This window comes from Eurosta solidaginis, chromosome 2 (genome assembly GCF_040869045.1).
Source record: "Eurosta solidaginis isolate ZX-2024a chromosome 2, ASM4086904v1, whole genome shotgun sequence".
Classification (NCBI taxonomy): domain Eukaryota; kingdom Metazoa; phylum Arthropoda; class Insecta; order Diptera; family Tephritidae; genus Eurosta; species Eurosta solidaginis.
Window position 1 is genome coordinate 34,090,975 of NC_090320.1, and position 25,705 is coordinate 34,116,679.

Sequence of the window (25,705 nt, forward strand, 5' to 3'; positions counted from 1 at the left end):
GATGACTTGTAAACAAACCTGTCGATGGATTAACCATCTTTATATTGAAGTGATATCCATCCTCTCCACGACAGAACATCAACGGGCATGAGCATGCAGAAGATTTTGTAATTGTTCGATCATTTCACGTTTAGTAGCAGTAAAGATTGCACAACGCTGATATAGTTCAATTGCCGAATCACCAACGAAATAGATCTGAAGGAACTTATGATCTTCGTTCGGTAGTGGTAACAAAGCGCCCGCTCGATGGTGAATTTGCCCTTAAATCTGAATGTTTGGAAGCAATTTCGAAAATATATAACAATAATTGTTCATTTTGATAATAATGGGACATCATTACCTTAAAAGTGGGATTGTAGCCGGGTACATCAACAACTTGGGCTCCAAATGATGTCATTTGGAAGCATCCGTTATATTTTTGTGTATTCTCTAGAAAATGTTTTGATTGGATTGTATTTCCATAGAGTAACGAAAAAAATGGCTCTGGCGGGTAATTTCACTTTGCCACCAGCGCAGCATAAGCCGGGGGTTTCTGATTGAAACTTCAAAGCATTGCAATGCTGGCATACGCCAGACAATGAGCCGATATCAACGCAGCGAAGATGTTTGTAGGCTATTGCGGAATCGTATTCGAAAGCAGCGCGATTCAAGCCTACATTTATGACTGGTGTTCTAACAACATTTTGTTGAATTTGTTGTGGTGATTGTGCAGTGCGAACTTGTGCAACATGGGCACGTCTCCATTCATTTTCTTCTGCACGTTGCTCTTACTTTTGATTATCACGGACATTCTGACTAATTATTGCACGGCGTGTACGTCGTCGAAGGTTTGATCGTCTAATATGAGGCATTAGTTAAGCAAATAACTCTAGCTAAAATGCAATAAAGTAATTTTTGACTAATCCTATTAAAAAGAAAATTCTAAAAAAAAAATACTTACGGAATGAATGTATCGCAATATATGCCCGCAATTCTAGAAGATAACCTCACTTTTTACACGCAAACTTATTTTCTTAAAAAATAATCGAATTGATAAATATCGCAATGGAATTTCAATTGATCGTAATGCTTGTACCGTTTGTGGATGTGATACGCGATATATGACTATCCGAAATCAGAAAAATAAATCGATGAGCACGAAAATCAGAAAAACTCGAATCAATTGCAGCAAGAAAAATAGCACATTTGTTTAATAAAAAATGACAATGAGAAAAGTGCACCTGTCAAATTACGCTCAACCTAAGCACGACGCCATCTGTTATTTATCTCGTTAATTTCTCCACTCAAAATGCAATTTTATCACAACGAATTTCACAATTATCCGAAACTTACAGAAACACAGCACCATCTGTTATTTATCTGTTTAAACTCTGTTATTTGAGCCAAATCGGTCCTGCCGTTCTCAATTTTCGATTTCTCCAATTTTCCGACTTTTCCGCAGGGTTTTCCCAAAATTTTCTTTCGTAAAAACCTTCTCCTAGCAATTGCGAAGAACCAAAAAAAAATTTGAGCCAAATCGGTCCAGCCGTTCTCAATTTTCGATTTCTCCAATTTTCCGACTTTTCCGCAGAGTTTTCCCAAAATTTTCTTTCGTAAAAACCTTCTCCTAGCAATTACGAAGAACTGAAAAAAATTTGAGCCAAATCGCTCCTGCCGTTCTCAATTTTCGATTTCTCCAATTTTCCGACTTTTCCGCAGGGTTTTCCGATAATTTTCTTTCGTAAAAACCTTCTCCTAGCAATTACGAAGAACTGAAAAAAAATTCGAGCCAAATCGGTCCAGCCGTTCTCAATTTTCGATTTCTCCAATTTTCCGACTTTTCCAAAATTTTCTTTCGTAAAAACCTTCTCCTAGCAATTACGAAGAACTGAAAAAAATTTGAGCCAAATCGCTCCTGCCGTTCTCAATTTTCGATTTCTCCAATTTTCCGACTTTTCCGCAGGGTTTTCCGATAATTTTCTTTCGTAAAAACCTTCTCCTAGCAATTACGAAGAACTGAAAAAAAATTCGAGCCAAATCGGTCCAGCCGTTCTCAATTTTCGATTTCTCCAATTTTCCGACTTTTCCGCAGAGTTTTCCCAAAATTTTCTTTCGTAAAAACCTTCTCCTAGCAATTAAGAAGAACCGAAAAAAAATTTGAGCCAAATCGGTCCTGCCGTTCTCAATTGATGAATTACTATACATTTTACTATACATTTTGTATATATATGTATGATTGGGTGGTGTGAATGAAAAATAAGCAAAAACGCAAAAACGAAAGGAATTTTTTTTTTTCATTCAAGCCATTTGAGTAAACTTTTGGTTAGAAGTGCGTAATTAAAATTTCAATGCCCTTAATGACGCAAAATACAAAATATTTATACAGCTTTTTGAAATAACATTTCTCTAGAAATTTCTTATTTATTTGCTTTGTATTTTTATGAAAAGAAGAAAGCGTATACTTAATTAGTTTCGTCTGTTTCCAAGCTGTTAATATGTTCTATTGTATACTCGCACATAACCAGAGTTGGGAGCAGTGCAATAAATTTTGAGTAATAACACTGCTCGTATGACGACATGATCAAGATCTTGTTTAAAGTGTTAATGATACCTTAATTTGTAAAGGATTGAAGCAGGGACGGAAAATAATAATTTTTTTTTTTTTTTTCGGAGTCGAAAAAGTCCTGGTCAAAAAGTTGTCCTAGGTGAAAATGTTTCAGTTCCCAGGTATCCCTATAGCAATATCATGTCGAATCATGCATCCATTTTATTTTTCGAACTTTTTCCATAAAAGTCCACATATAAAAGTAAAATCTGTATTTTTATTTTTTAAGTCCGATAGAACTAGTTAAACCTCGGACTTTTAAAAATAAAAGTCCCGAAATAAAAGTTAAATCAAGACTTTTATTTTTTAAGGCCGAAATAAAAGTCCCGCTTGATAACAAAGAAACGGCTTATCCGAATTAAAAAAAATTGGTACCAATCGATTCTCCTGGATTCATAAAATTTAAAATCTTATGGACTTTTGAAAATTTCTGTTAATAATAATAGAAATTTATCATAAACAAACTAGATCGAAAATCTCGTAGTATAAATGGTGAACTTGCAGTGGATTTTTGCAATAAATTTCGTTCCAATACAACTATTAGAGTGAAAATTGGTAAACCGCATTCTGCTACGATACGAAAGCTTTCCAAAAAGAAATGGTCGTAATCGGTCAGTAGCCACGCCTATTTCTGTATATAGAAATTTCCGCACAGAACATGCAATATTTGAGTATCTAAAGAAGCCACGTTATTTAAATTTGGCACGTAAATTACTGACATTGCATGTAGTTGATCCACATAATTTTTTTGGAGAATGGGCGTGGCATACATACTTTGAGCAATATTTTTGCAAATTGTTAAGCAAACTTCATATTTGTATTTGTACATGCCGACGGAAAAAATTTTAAAATCGAATTAAAGTCACACCCACTTGTATATAAAAATATCAAAACTGGCTACTTGAATTCATTGCTAAGTACGTGAATATGTCGGAGTTATTTCGGGACTATTGCCGGATGATTTGGGGATCCTTCGGGTATCATTCCTGAATGACTTTCGGGATCCCGTCAGGGTCATTTCGGCACCATTTTTGGATAGTTTTTGGGATCCGTCCGGGATTCCGTGAGGATTATTTCGGGACTGTTTCGGCAGTATTCCGGAATCATTTATGGATGGTTTTCGGGATCGCGTCGGGTTTATTTCGGTATCATTTGGGGACTCTTCCGGTATAATTTCTGGATGGTTTTCGGTATACCGTTAGGGTAATTTCGGGACTTTTCCGGGATTATTTCGGGATGATTTTGGGGCCCTTCCGGCATACATTCTGGATAGTTTTCGGGATTTTTCCGGGATCCCGTCGGGATCATTTCGGGACTATTTTGATATAATTTTGGGACCCTTCCGGAATCACTTAAGGACTCTTCGAAACCGGTAGTTCAGCACACATGATTTTTTATTTATTATTATGAACTTTTATGGCCATGGATTGCCTTCAAATAGACAAAACCAAATATATGAAATGAAAAGCACAAATTATTTTTATACAAACAAATATTTGTCATGTCTTTTATTGTTGACATAACGACTTGACTCTGAGGGTCATCTTCATCATCGACCAGCTGCATTCAATAGTTCCAAAAGATGACTTCATAATGAAGTTGAATATAATTTTTGGGTTTTAATTTCATATATTTGGTTTGGCCTAGATCTTGATTATTCGTTAAAAATAAAATAAAATAAAATTTAATTAAATTAAATTGATTTTTTAAAACAACGAGTTATCCGTATATCGAAAGTTTTAGATTTATCAGAGAAGAAATATCAATATGCTTTCGCAATTTTACGGATTTGTTATTGGTATGTTATAAAAAGAACATCGATTTTTTGTGGATTTGTTGTCCGAGTATTACCAATTTGTTATGGGCGTGTTATCGAAAGATTATCCGTTTTGTTATCAAAAATATATCGATTTGTTATCGATTTCTTATCAGAAGTTTGTTTTTTCAATTTGTTATTATATCTCAAAAAGGTCGAAACTATTTATTTCCTGTAATGTTACCTCTTTTGTAGTTTAACCTCAACCCCTGGGCAATCTTTCGTTAAGAACATTAATTTCCTAGACGTAGACCTGCATGTTTACACATTGAACTTCGAGAGTACTTGGTACTACTGCTTTTTTTATTTTCGTACTTTGCCCCACCATATTGAACTGGTAATGTTACGCACCATAAACATAGCTTTGTTTTGTTTTACATATAAATATAAACTTATGTACTTAAACTTTATATGGACTGCTACGTGTATAACTTTATATACACTTATGAAATTGTTGACAAAAATTGTTGTCCTAAAAAGTGTGTGTCTCCAAATAGCTACTTAAGTTATCCTGTACACAGTCTTTTTCGATGCTGATAATTTTGATATCAAGAAGTCTAAATCTGTCTCCTTTCTGCGATTACCTTCAAAAGTTACTATACTCTTGTGTACAAGTAAACGCTGTGTATAAAACTTGTTTTGATCCCGACCTGAATATAATTTATCTAGGCCAATATACTTAGAGTTACTAATAATAAGAAAGTCATCTGTATTGCGATTGGGTGCCTACACACTCTTACAAGAACATCCGAAAATTCCAATTTATTTTAAGAAGATTATAGGTAGCGGGTAGTAAGGTTGTCAATTTTACGAATACGTGTAAGATGAACTGACATTTAAATTCATTACAAATTGAGGCCCCACCAACACTTAGAACAAGATTTTGATTATATCAGACTACTTAAGTTCGGGAATTTTATTACTCAAAATTTATTGCACTACTCCCAACTCTGGTTTTTCGACAGTGTACACTCAGAGAAAACCGCCTTTCTAAAATCCAGCGGCAACGGACTCAATTCAAGCTTTTCATGTTCTTACTTTTTTGTTCTTGAAAAACGAACGACCTGTTCTCAAAACAACAACCTTGTTCTTGAACTGACAACCATTTTCTTGAAAAGAGAACGGCTGGTCTTAAAATATAAACAAATGTTTTATTAATGAGAACAATGTTCTTAAATTAAGAACAACGTTCTTAAATTAAGTTCAAGAAAAAAGAAACGGTATGATGTTGCGGTTGCGATCGTGTGGCGCAAGTTTGATCACCGTCAAACTCTGAAGTTTTTTAAAACAATTTTTTTTATATTCTATTTTTTAACTCTTATTTTTCGTTCAGTTCCATTCACATATGCACAGGTAATTCTCAAACTTGTAATGAAATGTTTTAAGTATATGTGACCAGGTTTATGAAAAGGTGGCTTATGACTCAAAAAAATTACTACTACTAAGAAACTGAAGAAGTGCACTGTTTATCTTTAACAGCTGTTTCTCGAAATTTCTTTTTTGAGTCATAAGCCCCTTTTCATAGACCGGGTCACATATATTCAGATTTCATCAATAAAAAGAATTTCTCAATAAGAGAAATACATGAAAAAATGCATATTATGCTTTTTTTCTAATCTTTTGGGTTTTAATAATAGTTTTTTGTTATTAATATTTTTTAATTTATTAAATTTTAATGAGCTCGAGGCAGTTTAAAAAATTGAAACACAGTTTAAATTTTTATATTTCAATTTTATTTGGTCGATATTTCGATCTCATTCTGAGATCATCCTCAGGAAACAATTGAATATGTTTTAGCGATCTCAGAATGAGATCGAAATATCGACCAAATAAAATTGAAATATAAAAATTTAAACTGTGTTTCAATTTTTTAAACTGCCTCGAGCTCATTAAAATTTAATAAATTATAATATTTGAAGGCAAATAAAAATATTTTTAATATTTTTTATTAATGACAAAAAAATTATTTAGTAATAAAAAAAAATAAATAAATGTTACCTTTCCACTTCAGCCAATGATCAAGCACAAACCGCTCTTAAATCAAGCCCAATTAGTGCTTGAAATGAGCACAGAAGGTTCACACATCAACAACAAAGTGGTCATAAAATACGAACGGTGTGCTTGGAAAAACTGTTCTTAAAAGAAGCCCATCGGTCACGAGTTAAGAAAAAACGTACTTGACGGACTTTTGTTAACGAATGCTCTTAATTTTGAACTTGTTTCGTTCATTTTAGAACGATTTTTTCTCTGATTGTACGATAGAACATATTAGCAGTATGGAAAAAAATAAAACTAATTAACTGCACGCTTTGTACACATTAAAACATAATAAGAAATTTTCTATGGAAATGTTGTTTTTAGAAGTTTTGTTGCTCTTATTAATTATGTGTTTAGAATATTGGCCAAACTTTCACCCGCAAACTTAAGTTTAAATGGGACGAGTGTTATATTACTCTAACTGGAATTGAGAAGTATTTTTATTGTGTCTAATTCCTAAATCCGAGGGAAAAGTTATTGCTTATTTTTTATTCACACGGCCCAATTATGTTTTAATAGCGGCCACAAAATATAACTTGCTTCACTTTATACTTAAAAGCGGTGGAAAGAGTTTTTTAAACGAAAAAATGAATTTACGTTATCATTTCGCGGTAGTGTTTGTCGTGGTCAGCTGCCTATTCTTGACTTATACGACTTCGGAATTTCGCATTATAAATGGCGTTGATTGGGATATAGATGGTAGCCCATATTTGGTAGCAGTAAATTATAGCGGCGAGAGTGATTGCGTTGGTTCATTAATCACTATGCAGAAGGTGGTAACAGCTGCGCATTGCATGTTTAATAAAGATAAGAACCTCTTCACTATTATTGCTGGTGTCACCGATATTCGTGATTTAAGCGTAACTGGGCAAAGTCGTGCTGTGGAGGGTGTATATTATCCAAGTGAATTTAGTTACGAAAGAGGAATTATGGATATAGCTGTAATTGAAGTTTGTGACAGCTTTGACCAGCGTCATACAGTAGATACAATATCACTTTGCGAAACTATATTAACCCGGGGCACAGATATGCAAATACTTGGATGGGGTTTTACAACAAACTATGGAAGTCCTTCGCCTACACTCAAAAGTACTACCTTACATGTAACATCATTCGACCAATGTGCGAGACGTTATCGTGCGATAGGGAAACCTTTAACACAAGCAATGATTTGTGCTGCAGGTCGTGGAACTGATGCATGCAAGGGAGATTCTGGGGCTCCGGGCGTTGTGCATGGAAGACTTTGTGCAGTGGTATCACGCAATCAGAATTGTAACGACCCCTATTATCCGACTATATTCACAATTATAAATAATCATCATGTCCTACACTTTTTAAAAATAGCGATGACTTATTAATTTCAGGGTATTATTTTAAATCAACTGCTTTGTGGAAAATCACCCTAACTCGACTAAACGCCCCACTTCAGACCTATTTTCATAAACGGTCCAGCTTACTTCAAAACATATAAAATTTATGCTACGATTGAGCCTTTTCGAAACGGCAGCTGGGTTTTGGTGATATTTCAATTAGCAGTCGAAATGTTTTTCATTGTGTCCCTTATTTTCCGTTCGCGGTGGATTTCATATGTAATTCATTTAATTTACTTTTTATTAAATTGAAGTAAACAATGTTTTTAATTTTTTACCAAATGTATGAAATGTTTATTCTGTTATATTTTTTATGAAGCAATGAATAAAACGCTTAAAAACTTGACTTGAACTTTTAGCTTTTTTTCTTAGCCTTAAAATTTTTAATTTAGCTTTTACTTTTTGTCTTCTAGCCTTTTTTCTGAAAAAGTTCTGGCAACACTGGCCACATTGTCTTATATTTTAATCTCTTTTCATTAATTGCTGGAGGCCAGCTGCTGGCTTGTTTGCTCTGTTAACGAACAGCTCCAACCAGTGCACGGACCTTTAAAAAGAGAATGTTGGTAGACGAAAAATTAAAATAGTGGTAGAAGTTGGTAGATTTTTTTCCAAAAAAACAATAGCTACACTTTATATTTGTACAAAACAATTCATATTTTATTGTAAAACAAATAAAGCACATTTCACAGAAATAATGCTTAAAAAAAACAAGTAAGGAAGGCTAAGTTCAGGTGTAACCGAACTTTACATACTCAGTTGAGAGCTGTGGAGACAAAGTAAGGGAAAATCACCATGTTGTAAAAAGAACCTAGGGTAACCCTGGAATGTGTTTGTATGACATGTGCATCAAATGGAAGGTATTAAAGAGTATTTTAAGAGGAAGTGAATCATAGTTCTATAGATGGACGCCATTTAGGGATATCGCCATAAAGGTGAACCAGGCCTGACTCTAGAATTTGTTTGTACGATATGGGTATCAAACGAAATGTGTTAATGATAATTTTAAAAGGGAGTGGACCTAAGTTCTATAGGTGGACGCCTTTTCGAGATATCGCCATAAAGGTGGACCAGGGGTGACTCTAGAATTTATTTTGTACGATATGGGTATCAAATGAAAGGTATTAATGAGTATTTTAAAAGGGCGTGGGCCTTAGTTCTATAGGTGGACGCCTTTTCGAGATATCGCCATAAAGGTGGACCAGGGGTGACTGTAGAATTTGTTTGTACGATATGGGTATCAAATGAAAGATGTTAATGAGTATTTTAAAAGGGCGTGGTCCTTAGTTCTATAGGTGGACGCCTTTTCGAAATATCGCCATAAAGGTGGACCAGGGGTGACTCTAGAATTTGTTTGTACGTTATGGGTATCAAATGAAAGGTGTTAATGAGTATTTTAAAAAGGAGTGGGCCTTAGTTCTATATGTGGACGCCTTTTCGAGATATCGCCATAAACGTGGACCAGGGGTGACTCTAGAATTTGTTTGTACTATATGGGTATCAAATGAAAGGTGTTAATGAGTATTTTGAAAGGGAGTGGGCCTTAGTTCTATAGGTGGACGTCTTTTCGGAATATCGTTATAAAAGTGGACCAGGGTTGACTCTAGAATGCGTTGGTACAATATGGGTATCAAACCAAAGGTGTTAATAATTGTTTTAAAAGGGAGTGGGCCTTAGTTCTATAGGTGGACGCCTTTTCGGAATATCGTTATAAAAGTGTACCAGGGGTGACTCTAGAATGCGTTTGTATAATATGGGTATCAAATGAAAGGTGTTAATGAGTATTTTAAAAGGGCGTGGGCCTTAGTTCTATAGGTGGACGCCTTTTCGAGATATCGCCATAAAAGTGGACCAGGGGTGACTCTAGAATTTGTTTGTACGATATGGGTATCAAATGAAAGGTGTTAATGAGTATTTTAAAAGGGCGTGCGCCTTAGTTCTATAGGTGGACGGCTTTTCGAAATATCGCCATAAAGGTGGACCAGGGGTGACTCTAGAATTTGTTTGTACGTTATGGGTATCAAATGAAAGGTGTTAATGAGTATTTTAAAAAGGAGTGGGCCTTAGTTCTATATGTGGACGCCTTTTCGAGATATCGCCATAAACGTGGACCAGGGGTGACTCTAGAATTTGTTTGTACTATATGGGTATCAAATTAAATGAGTATTTTAAAAGGGCGTGCGCCTTAGTTCTATAGGTGGACGCCTTTTCGAAATATCGCCATAAAGGTGGACCAGGGCTGACTCTAGAATTTGTTTGTACGTTATGGGTATCAAATGAAAGGTGTTAATGAGTATTTTAAAAAGGAGTGGGCCTTAGTTCTATATGTGGACGCCTTTTCGAGATATCGCCATAAACGTGGACCAGGGGTGACTCTAGAATTTGTTTGTACTATATGGGTATCAAATGAAAGGTGTTAATGAGTATTTTAAAAGGGCGTGGGCCTTAGTTCTTAAGGTGGACGGCTTTTCGAAATATCGCCATAAAGGTGGACCAGGGGCGACTCTAGAATTTGTTTGTACGATATGGGTATCAAATGAAAGGTGTTAATGAGTATTTTAAAAAGGAGTGGGCCTTAGTTCTATATGTGGACACCTTTTCGAGATATCGCCATAAACGTGGACCAGGGGTGACTCTAGAATGTGTTTGTACGATATGGGTATCAAATTAAAGGTATTAATGAGGGTTTTAAAACGGAGTGGCCCTTAGTTGTATATGTGAAGGCGTTTTCGAGATATCGACCAAAATGTGGACCAGGGTGATCCAGAACATCATCTGTCGGGTACCGCTAATTTATTTATATATGTAATACCACGAACAGTATTCCTTCCAAGATTCCAAGGGCTTTTGATTTCGCCCTGCAAAACTTTTTCATTTTCTTCTACTTAATATGGTAGGTGTCACACCCATTTTACCAAGTTTTTTTCTAAAGTTATATTTTGCGTCAATAGACCAATACAATTACCATGTTTCATCCCTTTTTTCGTATTTGGTATATAATGATGGCATTTTTTTCATTTTTCGTAATTTTCGAGATCGAAAAAGTGGGCGTGGTCATAGTCGGATTTCGGCCATTTTTTACACCAATACAAAGTGAGTTCAGATAAGTACGTCAACTGAGTTTAGTAAATATATATAGATTTTTGCTCAAGTTATCGTGTTAACGGCCGAGCGGAAGGACAGACGGTCGACTGTGTATAAAAACTGGGCGTGGCTTCAACCGATTTCGCCCTTTTTCACAGAAAACAGTTATCGTCCTAGAATCTAAGCCTCTACCGAATTTCACAAGGATTGGTAAATTTTTGTTCGACTTATGGCATTAAAAGTATCCTAGACAAATTAAATGAAAAAGGGCGGAGCCACGCCCATTTTGAAATTTTCTTTTATTTTTGTATTTTGTTGCACCATATCATTACTGGAGTTGAATGTTGACATAATTTACTTATATGCTGTAAAGATATTAACTTTTCTTTTAAAATTTGAATTTAAAAAAACAATTTTTAAAAAGTGGGCGTGGTCGTTCTCCGATTTTGCTAATTTTTATTAAACAGGCATATAGTAATAAGTGTAACGTTCCTGCCAAATTTCATCATGACATCTTCAATGACTGCCAAATTACAGCTTGCAAAACTTCTAAATTACCTTCTTTTAAAAGTGGGCGGTGCCACTGCCATTGTCCAAAATTGTACTAGTTTTCTATTCTGCGTCATAAGTTCAACTCACCTACCAAGTTTCATCGCTTTATCCGTATTTGGTAAGGAATTATCGCACTTTTTCGATTTTTCGAAATTTTCGATATCGAAAAAGTGGGCGTGGTTATTGTCCGATATCGTTCATTTTAAATAGCGATCTGAGATGAGTGCCCAGGAACCTACATGCCAAATTTCATCAAGATACCTCAAAATTTACTCAAGTTATCGTGTTAACGGACAGACGGACGGACGGACGGACATGGCTCAATCGAATTTTTTTTCGATTCTGATGATTTTGATATATGGAAGTCTATATCTATCTCGATTCCTTTATACCTGTATAACCAACCGTTATCCAATCAAAGTTAATATACTCTGTGAGCTCTGCTCAACTGAGTATAAAAACATGTAAACAAAACAAAAGAATTAATGTAAATTTGTATATATATAGCTTATGCCTATATGATACTTGCTGTTTTCCTGTTATAAGGAACATAAGCCTTACCCCAAAATATAATAAGGTATTCTATGTGGTTGGGCCTTAAGTTGTATTTGACAGGCGCGTATAGGTGGCGCGTATAGGTGGCGCGTTTACATCTCCTCCCAATATCAGTGCACCAGATGTAGCTTCCACCAGCTTCCTGACGGTCGATGTCGGCACCGTCTTCTCATGGGCTAGATAAATTGATGATAGCCTGGTTTGACCCATACTTATGCTCAGGCTGATAGTTGTTGTGTCTTCATCACTAAATTGAGGAAGAAGCAAAACATTAAGCTTGGTACTAACAAGTATACACGATCTTGGCTTTCCCGAGGTGCCACAACTTACCAATGTGTAGCCGGTGGACTTGAGTCCGCAAATGTTTTGTCCTACCACCCACGGCTCCTGGATGAGGACAATATCAGCTGCCCCTTTAGATGTCAGTCGGAGCAGCAGTGCAGCGGAAGGTGCTTTACTATGGTGCAGGTTTATCTGGAGGACCCGCACCAACATCGCACATCACTCACATCTTAATAAACGTAATAAAAAAAAAAACAAAAAAACAAAACATATGAAAATAAGCCTTCGGACAGTTGAGGGCACGGACCCCTAAATAAACCCATATTATTTAGAAGTGATCTCCACATGACTCCAGACATAACTGCATAAAAATTTAAATATTTTTGTTATTCCATATTTTTTAATTAATGAATAATAACCTAACCCTTTACTCAAAATTTACAAAAATAATAATGACCGGTTATCATCAATCAGCGAGAAATGGTTGAATAATAAATACCTTGTTATTCATCACGCAAGTTTTCTTGAATAATGAATAAAAATTTATTTTTTATTTTTTTGTCAATCGTTATTCAAATTTGTTGATAACGCCCAACCCGGGTTGGTACCCCAATTTCTCTTGCAAAAATAGGTGCAGTCAAATAACTCCCATGAAATAACTCCCAATGAAATAAGTCCCAATAAAAATGAAATAACTCCCAACTTTAATAAATGAAATAAATCCCAAATCAAAATTTGAAATGGTATCTTTATATTATATAATCAGTTACAATGAGATTTGAAAAATACAGCAAACTATTATGTACATATGTATGTAAAAGTTACAATTACAACACTTGAATAATGTCGTCGAAGTAAACGTAATTTATTTTAAAAAATCGCATTTTTTTTATGAAATTAACATAATTTATTAAAAGTAAAAAATAAAAGGAACAAGTCTGCGTAGAACACCTTTCTGCATAGGCGGCCTTTGGCCGCGCTTATAAAAAATAACTCTGGGCTAGGTGTTCTACGCAGAATTACTGTGCATCGCGCGATTTTTTATTCCAAATTTTCTATTTTTTTGTAAAATAAATAAATAGAGTTGAATGAAAAAGGTTCATTTTCCTCGTTGGTACTATTTAAAAATTTTTCATTCGTTGGAACAATTTAAAGCATCTGGTACCACCAAGCAAGCAGTTAATTAGATAAAATGGCTGTATGCTTGTGTTCGCGGAAAGTAAACAAATAAATCATTAAATGTTACAATAATACGCAAATTTAAACAAATGAAAATAGTTGATTGTGGTTTTATAAACATTATAAAGTGTACTTATATATAAAATTCTTGTGAATGTGTTCGTATGTAGATAAAAAGTGATAGTTATATCATGGTAACTTTAACTACTAATTACTAGTAAACTGTTAACAACAATTAAAAATTACTTACTGATTCTCGTTGGGGAACTCCCTGAGAACCTATGGGCAAAATTTCAAACCCCTTTGGTTTACGAATAAAACCAATTGGTCCCTTAATGTATAGCCGACCCATAGAAACTGTTAGAAGAACGTCAAAGTTTGATAAAATTGTATTTTTAAGAAAATTAAATAATTCCCAACAAAAACGAAATTGCCTGAATTACAAACAATGAAGTAAGTCCCAATAAAAATTAAATAACTCCCAATCTCAAAAAATTATGAAATAACTCCCAAAGAAATTTTATTGGGGATTATTTCATTTGGGAGCTATTTCATTATGAAATAATTACCAGCAAAAATTATGAAATAAGTCCCGATTTGTATGGAAAATATTTGGGAGTTATTTCATTTTTTTATTGGGAGTTATTGCATTTGGGAGTTATTTTACTGCACCGCAAAAACATCGAACAGTTCACAGTAACAAGGTTGTTTTATTTGAGGCGACGTAAACTCATTTTCCAAGTTCCTATAGAACAAATTCCTAAAACACATTAATTTTACGAATATAAGAAAGATTGAATGCTCAATCCATTACAATTTAAGGTCTCTTTAACACTTTGAAACAGAGAACGTGCAACTAAAGAGAACCACCAACATAATGAATAGTGGGAAACAGTAAACCAGCAAATCACGGCTAGGTAATTCATCATTGGGGAAATGTGGCATGAAATTCATCAATTCCAACGCTATAAAAATATTATTTTGATATAATAACCACAATTTAAAATTTTTTTACGTTTCCAATAACTTTTTTGTGAAATTTTAAAGAAAACAGCGCCTTTTTTGCTAATCTTCAAGTAGGTAATGTGGTGAATTACCAACCACCAGTTTGACAATTTCTTTGCTGTCTGTCGTTGATTATTCTCTATAGATTTTTGTCTATAGCCGTGTTTTTTTTTACACGCGTATACGTTTCGTTTGCGCGTGAAAAAAACGCATATCCTCGCTTAGATAATGCTTATGAGACCCATCTAGCGGCTGTGGTTAAACAACTAGCTACAGCAACAGGGTGTACGGAAAAGCGGAGACACAACGCTCTGATGGTCATAGGGTATAACATATAGCTGAATCAGTTGCGATGAATTGTGGACACACATAGAATACATAGAATTATTGTAGAGGGTGAAACAAAGACACATATTTCTGTTACATCTGAGTATAATGCGTATTGAAATTTAGTAGGACAAAATTTATGCGCAGCAATTTCAGAGGTGTATTTAAAGTTTGTCGCTTAGCAGTCCATATAAAGTTTAAGCGTAAACGGATATACGCGTGTTAAAAAACACGGCTTATGCTTTGAACAAGATCTTGGTTATGTCATCGCACTTAAGTTCGAGCAGTGTTGTTACTCAAAATTTATCGTACTACACCCACTCTGGTTGTGTGGCAGTATACGATAGAACATATTAGCAGTTTGCAACCATATGAAACTAATTAAGTGTACGCTTTGTACACATCATAAAAATATACAGCTAGTATAATAATGAATTTCTAGAGAAATGTTATTTTAAAAAGCTGTATAAATATTTTGTATTTATCATCTTTTAATTACGCACTTCTAACCAAAAATTTACTCAAGGTTAAATGGATTGAGTGAACAAAAATTGCCTTTCAAATGTAGAAGTGTTTTTATTGTTCAAATTCCTGGAATCTAGAAGGAAACGTTAGTGCTTCTTTTTTATTCACTCTACCTAATTATGTATAAATAGCGGCCATAAAATTTAGCATGTTTCACTTTCTACTTAAAAACCGGTGGAAATAGACTTAAGCTGAAATGCATTTACGTTGTCATTTCGCGCTAGTGTTTATCGTTGTTACCTGCCTACCCTTGACTTATGCGAATTCGGAATTTCGTATTATAAATGGCTTTGATTGGGATATAGCGGATAGCCCATATTTGGTAGCAGTAAATTATGGCCGCAAGAATATTTGTGTTGGTTCATTACTCACTATGCAGAAGGTGGTAACAGCCGCGCATTGCGTGTATGATAGATATGCAAGCCTCTTCACTATTATAGCAGGTGCCACCAATATTCGTCATTTAAGCGTAACTGGACAAAGTCGTGCTGTGGAGAGGGCAGATTATCCATGTGAATTTAATTTCCAAGGACATATGGATATAGCTGTAATTAAAATGACTAAAACCTTTGAACCAAGTCCAACCGTACACCCAATATCATTATGCGAAACTACATTAACCGAGGGCACACAAATGCAAGTATTTGGATGGGGTTATACAATGAAACGAGGAAAGTCTTCGCCTACACTCAAAAGTGCTATCTTACATGTAACATCATTCGACCAATGTGCGCAACGTTATCTATGGAAAACTTTAACACAAGCAATGATTTGTGCTACAGGTGTATCTGATACATGCGAAGGAGATTCTGGGTCACCGGGCGTTGTGGATGGAACACTTTGTGCGTTGGTATCAAATGGTTTAGATTGTGATCACACCCTTGCTCCGACTATATTAACAAATATAAATGATCCAGATGTTCAAAAATTCATATGCATAACGATGACATATTAATTGCAGGGTGTTATTTTAAATCAACTGCTGAGTGGAAAATCACCCTAATTCGACTAAACGCCGCATTTCAGAACTTTTTTACGTCAAAACATATAAAATGTAGGCTAAAATTGAGCGCTTTTGAAACAACAGCTGGGATTTGGTGATATTTCAATTAGTAGTCGAAATGTTTGTAACGCAGATGCGTTTAACACAATCTTATGCATGATGAGTAGATTGCCCATAATTTTATGGAGAACGGCAAATTGAGCGAAATTGAGACATGAAAAAGTAGCCATCTTCCAACTATTTTTGCAAGCAAAGCATAAGAAGAAAAATTTAACATTTGCTTTGGCTAAGGGTGCTTTCACACTTTGCAAGTGAAATTATTTTTCCCAATCGTTGGTAACTTTTCTAATATTTTTCACAGTTAAAAACTGCAATTTAACAAAGTGAGAATGCTTATAACAGTGATTAAAAGAAACTTTGTACGTGAATGGGCAAGGGGAAATAAACTTCAATTGCCAAGTTTGAAATTCCTTCAACGCAACATCTTGCGTGATTGTGGCGATGTTACTGACATGCATAAGTTTGCGTTATACGAATCTATATGAAAAACTTCACTGTGTCTCTTATTTTCCGTTCGCGGTGGATCTCATATGGGATTTGCCTATAAATATATACAAATTTTTATAAAACATAGATTGTATCTGTAATTTATTTAATTTACTTTTTATTACATTGAAGTAAACATTATTTTTAATTTTTTGCCAAATGTATAAAATGTTTATTCTGTCATATTTTTTATGAAGCAATGAATAAAACGCTTGAAAACTTGACTTGAACTTTTGTCTTTTTTCTTAGACTTGAAATTTTTGATTTAGCTTTTATTTTTTGACGTCTAGTCTTTTTTCTGCAAAAGTTCTGGCAAGACTGGCCACATTGTGTTATATATTAACCTCTTTTCCTCTTTTGTTATTAATTGGTGGAGGCCAGCAGCTGGCTTGTTTGCTCTGTTGACGAACAGCTCCAACATGGGCGCTCGCATTACACGATCATACAATCATACGGTAATGCAACAATTATGGACCAGTGATGATAATCATGGTACATTTCGCTTCCCGAAGGTACGTTGGTACTACATTGACATATTTGGTACATTTTTGTAAAATACAGCACTACACTTCAAGATATTTGCAAAACAGCTCTGAATGTACAAAAAAATTTTAAATTTTTCGAAGAAAATATATAGTTAAGTTGTTTTGTTTCCGAGCACAATTTGCATTTGCAATTATGGATTATTTATGCTTATGAAAATTAGCATACCTAATTCTAAAATTATAAACAAATTTTACATCAATAGAATTAAAGCACAGAAAATAATAAACAACAAATAACAGGGCCAGAAAATTATAAATCCATAATTGCATTTTGTCAGAAGAATTATTACTCTCTAATAATATATGAAACGACTATGTATATCAAAAAATTTGGCAGTTTCAATTCGAATTTTTGATAAAAAGTGCATTGATAGATTTTTAGATTTCATACCATTGACCGATAGTAGCACGGAGGAAATGTTTAATGCCATTATTAAATCTTTGAAAGACCATTCAATACCACTTGAAAAAAATATTGGTTTTACTGCCGACAATTGCTCGGTTATGATGGGAGCAAAATGCGGAGTGCAAGCAATGTTGAAGCAAGTTGTTCCAAATCTGCATGTTAATGGATGTCTTTGTCACATTTTAAATTTAGCTTCAATAGCCGCCCAACAAAATTGATAAATTTTAAAAGACGTAAACTATCATTTTTGGATAAACTCCCGTTAGGAAGGCAGACTTTCAGAGTTTTGAAGAACATTTCGGTACAGAAATTCATGTTATACTAAAGTATATCTCCACAAGGTGGCTTTCTGGACAAGCAGTCATAGATAGATTTCTTGAGCAATGGGATACCCTCAGGTATTATTTAAAACTTTACTTTTGAAAATAAAAGCAGTAATCAAAATATTAATCTTATATCTGAAATTTTATAAAGTCATATTTATAAAGTGAATATTCTACATTTCTTTCTTATATTTTAAATGAAATAAATAATGTGAATATAGAAATGCAGTCTGAAGATATTCGCACACATTTACTTATTACCAAATTAAAAATTTTATAAAAAAATCTTATTTAGACTCCAGTCCCTATTTGGATGTTAAATATTCATTCAGACGAAAATTACTTAACCCCAGATGAAGTTTACTTCGGTGTTAATGTGGATATTATTCTATCAAACAACCTTTTCGAAAAAGATGACGTACACATATTTAAGAGCTGCTAAACAATTTTATATACAAATTTGTAGTACTTTATTAAAAAGGAAATTTGAATGATAAAACTTTGCTGTGGGCTGCACAGCTTTCACCAGGAAGTATTTTAAGCGGCGAAACAAATAGTATTGTGCCTTTAGTTATGGACTTGATTTCGAAATCTGAATTTGATAAAATAGAGAAAATTAATTCTGAATTTAGAGCTTAAGCAGAGAATAGAAATTCAAGAATTTAAATATATGCAGCTTTTGGGCAGAATTAATATCAGTTAAACATGAATTAAACGCGCAAATGTTTTCCAATATTTATAGAATATTTCAAGGCGTATTGTCGATTCCACATTCATCCACAAACGTAGAAAGGATATTTTTTTATACAAAATTTAATTAAAATTAAGTGCAGAAATATACTTCAAATAAACACAGTTTCGAATTTAATAAAAACTAAAGACTCGATGAAATCAGCTCACAGTAGTTGTCATAATAAAGATACGAAAAAAGCTTTTTGTCAACTGCGGTATTTAAAGAACTCAAAGAGCTTCCTGAATAAAAACAGTTTTTGGATAAAGAAGCAGAATATAACTCTAGTTTGGTTCAAATTCGCATCCGAAATCTTTTGGTACATTTTTGGATGATTTGGTACATTTTTGGATGTTTGGTACAAAATGAAAAAATCCATTTATCATCCCTGTTATGGACTGTTTGGTTTGAGTTGCTTCAGTTGCAGTTTGATAGCGACGGCATGCGCTTATAGCTTAATGAGGCGGAATTGTGATGTGAATATATATATATAAACTGTAATTATTTGAAAGGGTTTTGCGATAGTCGGTACTTGAATTAAAGAAAAAAGTGTAAAAAAAAAATAAAATTTTTGAAATCATTGAAAGAAAAAATTTATTGTTAAGACATTTTACGGTATTATCATTACAGTTTTACAAAACAGATAAAGCGATTGAGCTCTTAAATAGTTAAACAAAACACGTGTATTGCGGCGTTCATTGTTTCAAGGGTAAGGCATTAAATTTAATAAAAAATTTACAATAAACAAAAAAACAGTTCGGATGCCAAATAAATTAAAGCAAACTACAAGAAAACAAAAAAACATTCACGTGACTTTTCATATTACTTTTAATACCTCATTGTGCTCTATAGTACATATCTACAAAAAGAAAACAAGTAAGAACGGGACTGTCTTCGGCTGTGCCGAAGACTTCATACCTTTCATGCATGGGGCTAAACAATAATCTTATCCCGTTCGTAATCTCCGAATAATCGGATGTATAAGATAAGAAATATATAGTGAACAGATCTACATACCTAAATGATTTTTAAGATAAATATAAAATAAAAAACAGGTAGGTACTTTGTGTGAGGATGCAAAGTTTCAGGATTTTTGTGGTCTGCGTGTAAAAACTATGACTACGAATGACGTATTTCGACCATATATGACGTAAACGTAACTATTTCATGAAATCCGATGAATTTTGAAGCTTCTAGCCGTAAAAAATGGGCAAAAATGACAGTTTATATGAAGTATATAATATATATACCACCGATCACTATGCTTTTTTCAGACAACAATATATGCTATATACGTAAGCATTTGGTAAAATTTGAAGCTTCTAGCTGTTAAAATGGGGCCGAAATCGCAAAAATATATATATATATATACTATATATATATACTATATATACCATCATATATATATTATATATATCACCGATCTCTATGATTTTTTGACACCACAGTATATACTATATACGTAAGTAATCGGTGAAATTTGAAGCTTATAGCTGTTAAAATGGGGCTAAAATTGCGAAAATATATATATATACTATATATACCACCATATATATACTATATATACCAGCGATCTTTATGATTTTTTCAGACAACAATACATGCTATATGCGTAAGCATTCGTTGAAATTTGAAGCCTCTATCTCTTAAAATAGGGCAGTAATTACGAAAAGTTTCTTATCTGAACAATCGGTTGTGGGGGATATATACTATATATACGACCGATCTCATCAGTTTTTTCAGGCAACAATATGTGCAATATACGAAATTATATGGTGAAGTTTGAAGCTTCAATCTGTTAAATTGAGTAAGATATGACAAAAATCCTCTTTTTCTGAAAAATCGGTTGTATGCTATAGTGGTCCGATCCGGCCGGTTCCGACAAATGTCTAATCGGACACCCAAATACACCCGCTCACCAAATTTGATGAAGATATCTCAAAAATTGAGGGACTAGTTTGCATACAAACAGACAGACGGACAGACGGACATGGCTAAATCAACTCAGCTCTTCATCCTGATTATTTCGGTATACTTAATGGTGGGTCTATCTATTTTCCTTTAAGGACTTACAATTTTGGGTTTCGTGACGAAATTAATATACCATTTCATTTTCATGAAAGGTATAAAAAGTATCTGTTCTCTGACGCATTTGCTATGAAAAAAGTGACTGTCTAGGGTACTAATTATGAATGTCATAAGTACAAACACATCGTTGAGAGATTTGTGGATTGTCATATCTTTTCATAAAAAAAACATTCAATTTATTGTGCAAATAAATTAGATCAGTGCGGATGTTGGATATTTGAAAGAAAAAGGGAAAAGAGGAGTAAAGATGAAACCAGAGTTTAAATTTAATTGGATATTTGAAAGAAAAAGGGAAAAGAGGATTATATATGAAACCATAGTTTAAATATAAATCCTTTTCTTCAAAATCGCCCAAACAAGATGCATGTAGATTTCGTAAGTAACTGACAAATTTTCCCAGCTATTTCAATGTTGATGACTATTACAAATACCGAGGAGGGATTTCCCAACTCAACTGCCAGCCTTACATACACGAGCGGAGTCCTGCTACAAACATGAAGTTACTAACGTAAGAGAGTTCACTGTTCACATCAAATCGCTATCGAAATAGTCGACAGTACCGCAGGTAATGTGCAAGTTTTACAACCTTAGACTAACAAAGTTACTCACATCGTTAAAAAGAGAAAAAGAGAGGACTGTGGACTAATGACGGGTTTTTTGACTGGACAATGCCTTCTGGCGTCACCTGCCCTTAAATAAGGCTTAGTCAGTGTCCTGCGCTTGCCAGGCTAAGACTCCAGCTATTAGGAGTGACACAGCTGTCAGATCACGAAACATCAAGTGGCATAGGTTTAGAAAGCGTATACATAGTATTTGCCAAAGGGATAGAGCTATTTTATAACATAGGTCCTGGTTTTTGGATAGAGTTTATCAGTTTTGTCGTTAAACAAACTTTTCTTAACACTACTTACTCATTCATTCTATGCGAGGTCCTTACGGACCAGCCAGTTTAGCCTAACTTAACCTAACCTAAAAGTGCTACTTCCGGAGCATACTAAACTATTCAGGGCGTATTTTTTATCGTTACAACAACAACAAAAATATCAAACGAAGCTAGGTTATTTCAATTATCCACTTGATCATCCTCTCTCTTTTTTGTCACACTACGTTTATTTGTATAAGATGGCCAAAACCGGGGGTCTTTGCGATATCTGGATAAACCTTGCAATAATCCGTCAGTGGCTAATGATCAAACAGCTGTAATTTTGCAATAATTCTAACCTAATTTCTTTATTGAAACTGTCATCGATCATTATATCGGGTTGGTACGCTGGTTTATTTGACCTGCATACCCTGAGATAGATAGACAATTGGGTTATTTGATCTGCCTTGGTTTATTTGACCTGCAGCAATTTTATTATTTCCTTTGGCCTGAGGGAGAGGTTAGATGTAAGATCGAAAATCTTTCTCTACACCTGGAAATTACGGCGAATTTCAGGGGATGTGTTCGGGGTATCATTTGATAGTATTCCAAATTTGTTCATAATGCGCCTAAGTATGGTGATGACCTCAAGCCAACTTCTGGCAAACTATCAATCAATGGGAGGTGCGGCCGTGTAAGTTCAACCTTACCTTGCCATGACGATGGTCTCGTAAGAGTAAACACATTGTAGTCTTAGAGCAAATACTTTGGTTTGAATAATATTCTCACACATTTCCCGGACAGCGATATTCTTGCTTAGGGTATGATTTTCCCTTCTGTTTTTTTTCGAGTCTTTCGTGAGATTTATACGGTGCGGTATATACGGTTGTTGTTATTGTTGTAGTCGCATAAACACTCTCCGAAGGTTTGGGGAGTGTAAAGTATGTTAGGATTCCTTTGCTGGCCTGAATGCGGTACTAACACTGCCGGGTGCTAGCCCGACTTCTTCGGAAGGAATTCTTTGACCAATCGAACCTTCCGGTCGCTGGATTTTAGTTGCTTTCAATCCCCTTACCTCGCGGTGGACAGTATATATTCTAGAGGCGTTCGGAGTGTCTGCCAGTGCTGCTTTGGAAGGTAAGAGATTGGAATCTTCCCTCTAAATTTTTTCATGTTGCGTGATGAATTAACATTTCCTTTGCCAGATTCCTTTTTAGAGATTATTTATGCGATTGCTCCAATGCAGGGTGTACCAAGTCAATGATAACTACCAACGCTATTGCAAGGCCCCTGTTATGCGCCCATAACCCCGACATCCGAGTTTTGTGACGGCCTCACTGGTCACTGATCTAGCTCTCGATGGCTAGGCTACCTTGAATTACATCCACCTTAATACATGGACGATCAACCCTTTCGACGTATATCCTAGTGTTCATGTCAAGGAGCAAAGCTGCAGTGATAACTTTGTTATGACGACAATCTCGCGATCTGCATTAAAGCAAGGTCTTTGAACACTCATCTGCGAAATGAGACGTCGCTATCGTGGACTCCCTCTATGCGTGCTTAGAACAAGTAAATGATGGCTTCCCTCATTGTATCTACGGTCTGTTAAATCATTTAACAACTTACTTTGGTGAGATATCGAAAGACTACGTCTTTGTCCAAAATACGTTCATTTGTTCGATTAAGCTTGATTTTAAAATGTTTAACCACTTTTGACATTCAACAATCATAAATCAAGCCTGCTAATATTAGCACTCAATCTAATGAAGTAATTTAAATTCGGTTCCCTTTCAGGTTTCGTTTGGAAAACATTTAAATTCTGGTTATTTACTTATTTGTTATTTTTTTCCTTTTCTCTCTCTCTTCCACCACGAAGCCGACACCGAAACTGCGCTTATTTTCATGACCGCTGAGCATCAAAATATAGCAGATTAAAGAGTCGTTTGTTGATTGTCTTTAAGCATAAAAGCTTGCATGGAAAGCATTCTATCAAAGATTGAACACCAGCGGGCGAAATGGGAGGAGCATTTAAGCGGTTGTAACCTCTCTGCGGGTGTAGGTAAACTTTGGTCCACCGTAAAGTCCCTATCGAATCCGTCTAGGCACAATGACAAAGTTTCCATCGCCTTTGGCGATGAAGTGCTGTCGGATGCGAAAAAATTAGCGAGCGCTTTCTGCCGACAATATATAATGCATTCTACGGTCGACAAAGATAGACGGAGGGCCAACAGACACGCACATAAACATAAATTTAGTGCGTCACCAATTACCATCACCGCCAAAGAGCTTGAGAATGCCATCGGTCATGCTAAACCATCCAAAGCAGTGGGCCCAGACTGCATAGCCATGCCGATGCTTAAAAGCCTATGGAAAGAGGGTTTCAAATATTTAGCGCATGTTTTCAAGCTGTCTCTTTCCACCTTTGTCATTCCCGAAAAATAGAAAATGGCCAAGGTGGTCCCGCTACTAAAGCCTGGGAAACCAGCTAACATAGGAGAGTCATATCGCCCGATATCTCTCCTATCGCCAGTAGCCAAGACGCTTGAAGCCATTTTGCTCCCCCTACTTCAAAGCAAATTTGCAGTCTGTCATCAGCATGGCTTCAGAACCCTTCATAGTACCACCCCCGCGCTAAATAACATTAGCACCCAGATAAATTGCGGTTTAAATCAAAACCCCAACCATAGAACAGTACTCGTTGCGCTAGACCTATAAAAAGCTTTTGATACGGTCAACCATGGCACGTTACTGCAAGACCTGGAAGGGTCTACCCTTCCCCCATGTCTTAAAAGGTGGACCGCAAATTATCTGGGTGGTCGGCAGGTATCGGTGCAAATTAAAGTTTTTATTAAGTTCTGTGCTTAGCTTATATTACTTTTTTATGTAATAGCCTTAATATGTGGGAATATCGATATAACAACTACAGTAAGTTAAATGTCTATAAAATACCTTTTGTTTGCTATCCATATTGCAGGTAAAAAATATTTGACGGTTACCCGGTTTCATATTTTTGCCGATATCTCTAAAACCGGGTTTCTGGTATCAACAAAATTTTACCTAAATATACCCCATATATATATGTACATCCTGATAAAATTTCAACAAAATCGGTTAAGAAGTTTAAATTTATGTTTATACTAGCATATGCCCGTGGGTTTTAACCCACGTTTCTATAAAAATATGCAAGCTACGCGTAACTGGTCATGGGTAAAACATGAGTTGGTAAGATTGCCTTCTGCTACAGCTAATGACTGTTGTTGTATGATATAATCATATTTGTAACAGGATTCCCCTCGAGTAGGTGAGGTTGACAATTGAGTTGCAGAAGCTCTGAAGCTATAAAGGTTTGAATTGCGCTCATCAATCCCTTGATTCGCATCTAATGATTGTCGTTGAGCTTCATTGATAGGGATAGAAAGGACAAGTCTATCGGTATCAATGGAATCCTTGGTTTTAAACTTTATTGTTTTCGAAATTTTCCGATAAAATGAATTGCTTCAATGACACCCGTAAAAGTTTTGTGATGAAAAGCTTTGTCCCACTACATAAGCGTGGAGAATCGAAATAACGAAGCATAAAAGAAAGAATAAAAAGTCTCGATCTTTCAAGTTGTTCAAAAAGACGGGTTTACATAACCATTACTTACAGTACTCGATTCTACGCTGCAAGTATTTTCAATTGAACAAAAAGTGTTACAAAGCTTATCTTTGTAAAATGAAAAGAAATATAACTTGCAACCCGAAGGCATTTTACGGATTCGTAAACTCTAAACGCAGGGTGAAAGGGTTTCCATCATCCATGAAATTCCAAGATAATATTTCCAGCGATGATCAAGAGATCGCCGACTTCTTTGCGGAATTTTTCAAATCAAATTACTCTATTGATA

General features: G+C 35.0%; 1 protein-coding gene across 3 annotated transcripts in view; it reads left to right on the forward strand.

Moving 5' to 3' along the window:
• LOC137239533 (ankyrin repeat domain-containing protein 29) overlaps positions 1 to 25,705 on the forward strand; it is a 237,117-nt gene that overhangs the window by 100,138 nt on the left and 111,274 nt on the right. For 2 of the 3 annotated variants that reach the window (XM_067764951.1, XM_067764958.1), the window contains exon 1: positions 19,299 to 19,575. The exons of the other annotated variant lie outside the window; for it this stretch is intronic. The gene's annotated coding sequence lies outside the window, so the exon portion shown is untranslated. Of the gene's footprint in view, positions 1 to 19,298; positions 19,576 to 25,705 lie in introns of those variants that run through there. 3 annotated transcript variants of the gene reach the window in all.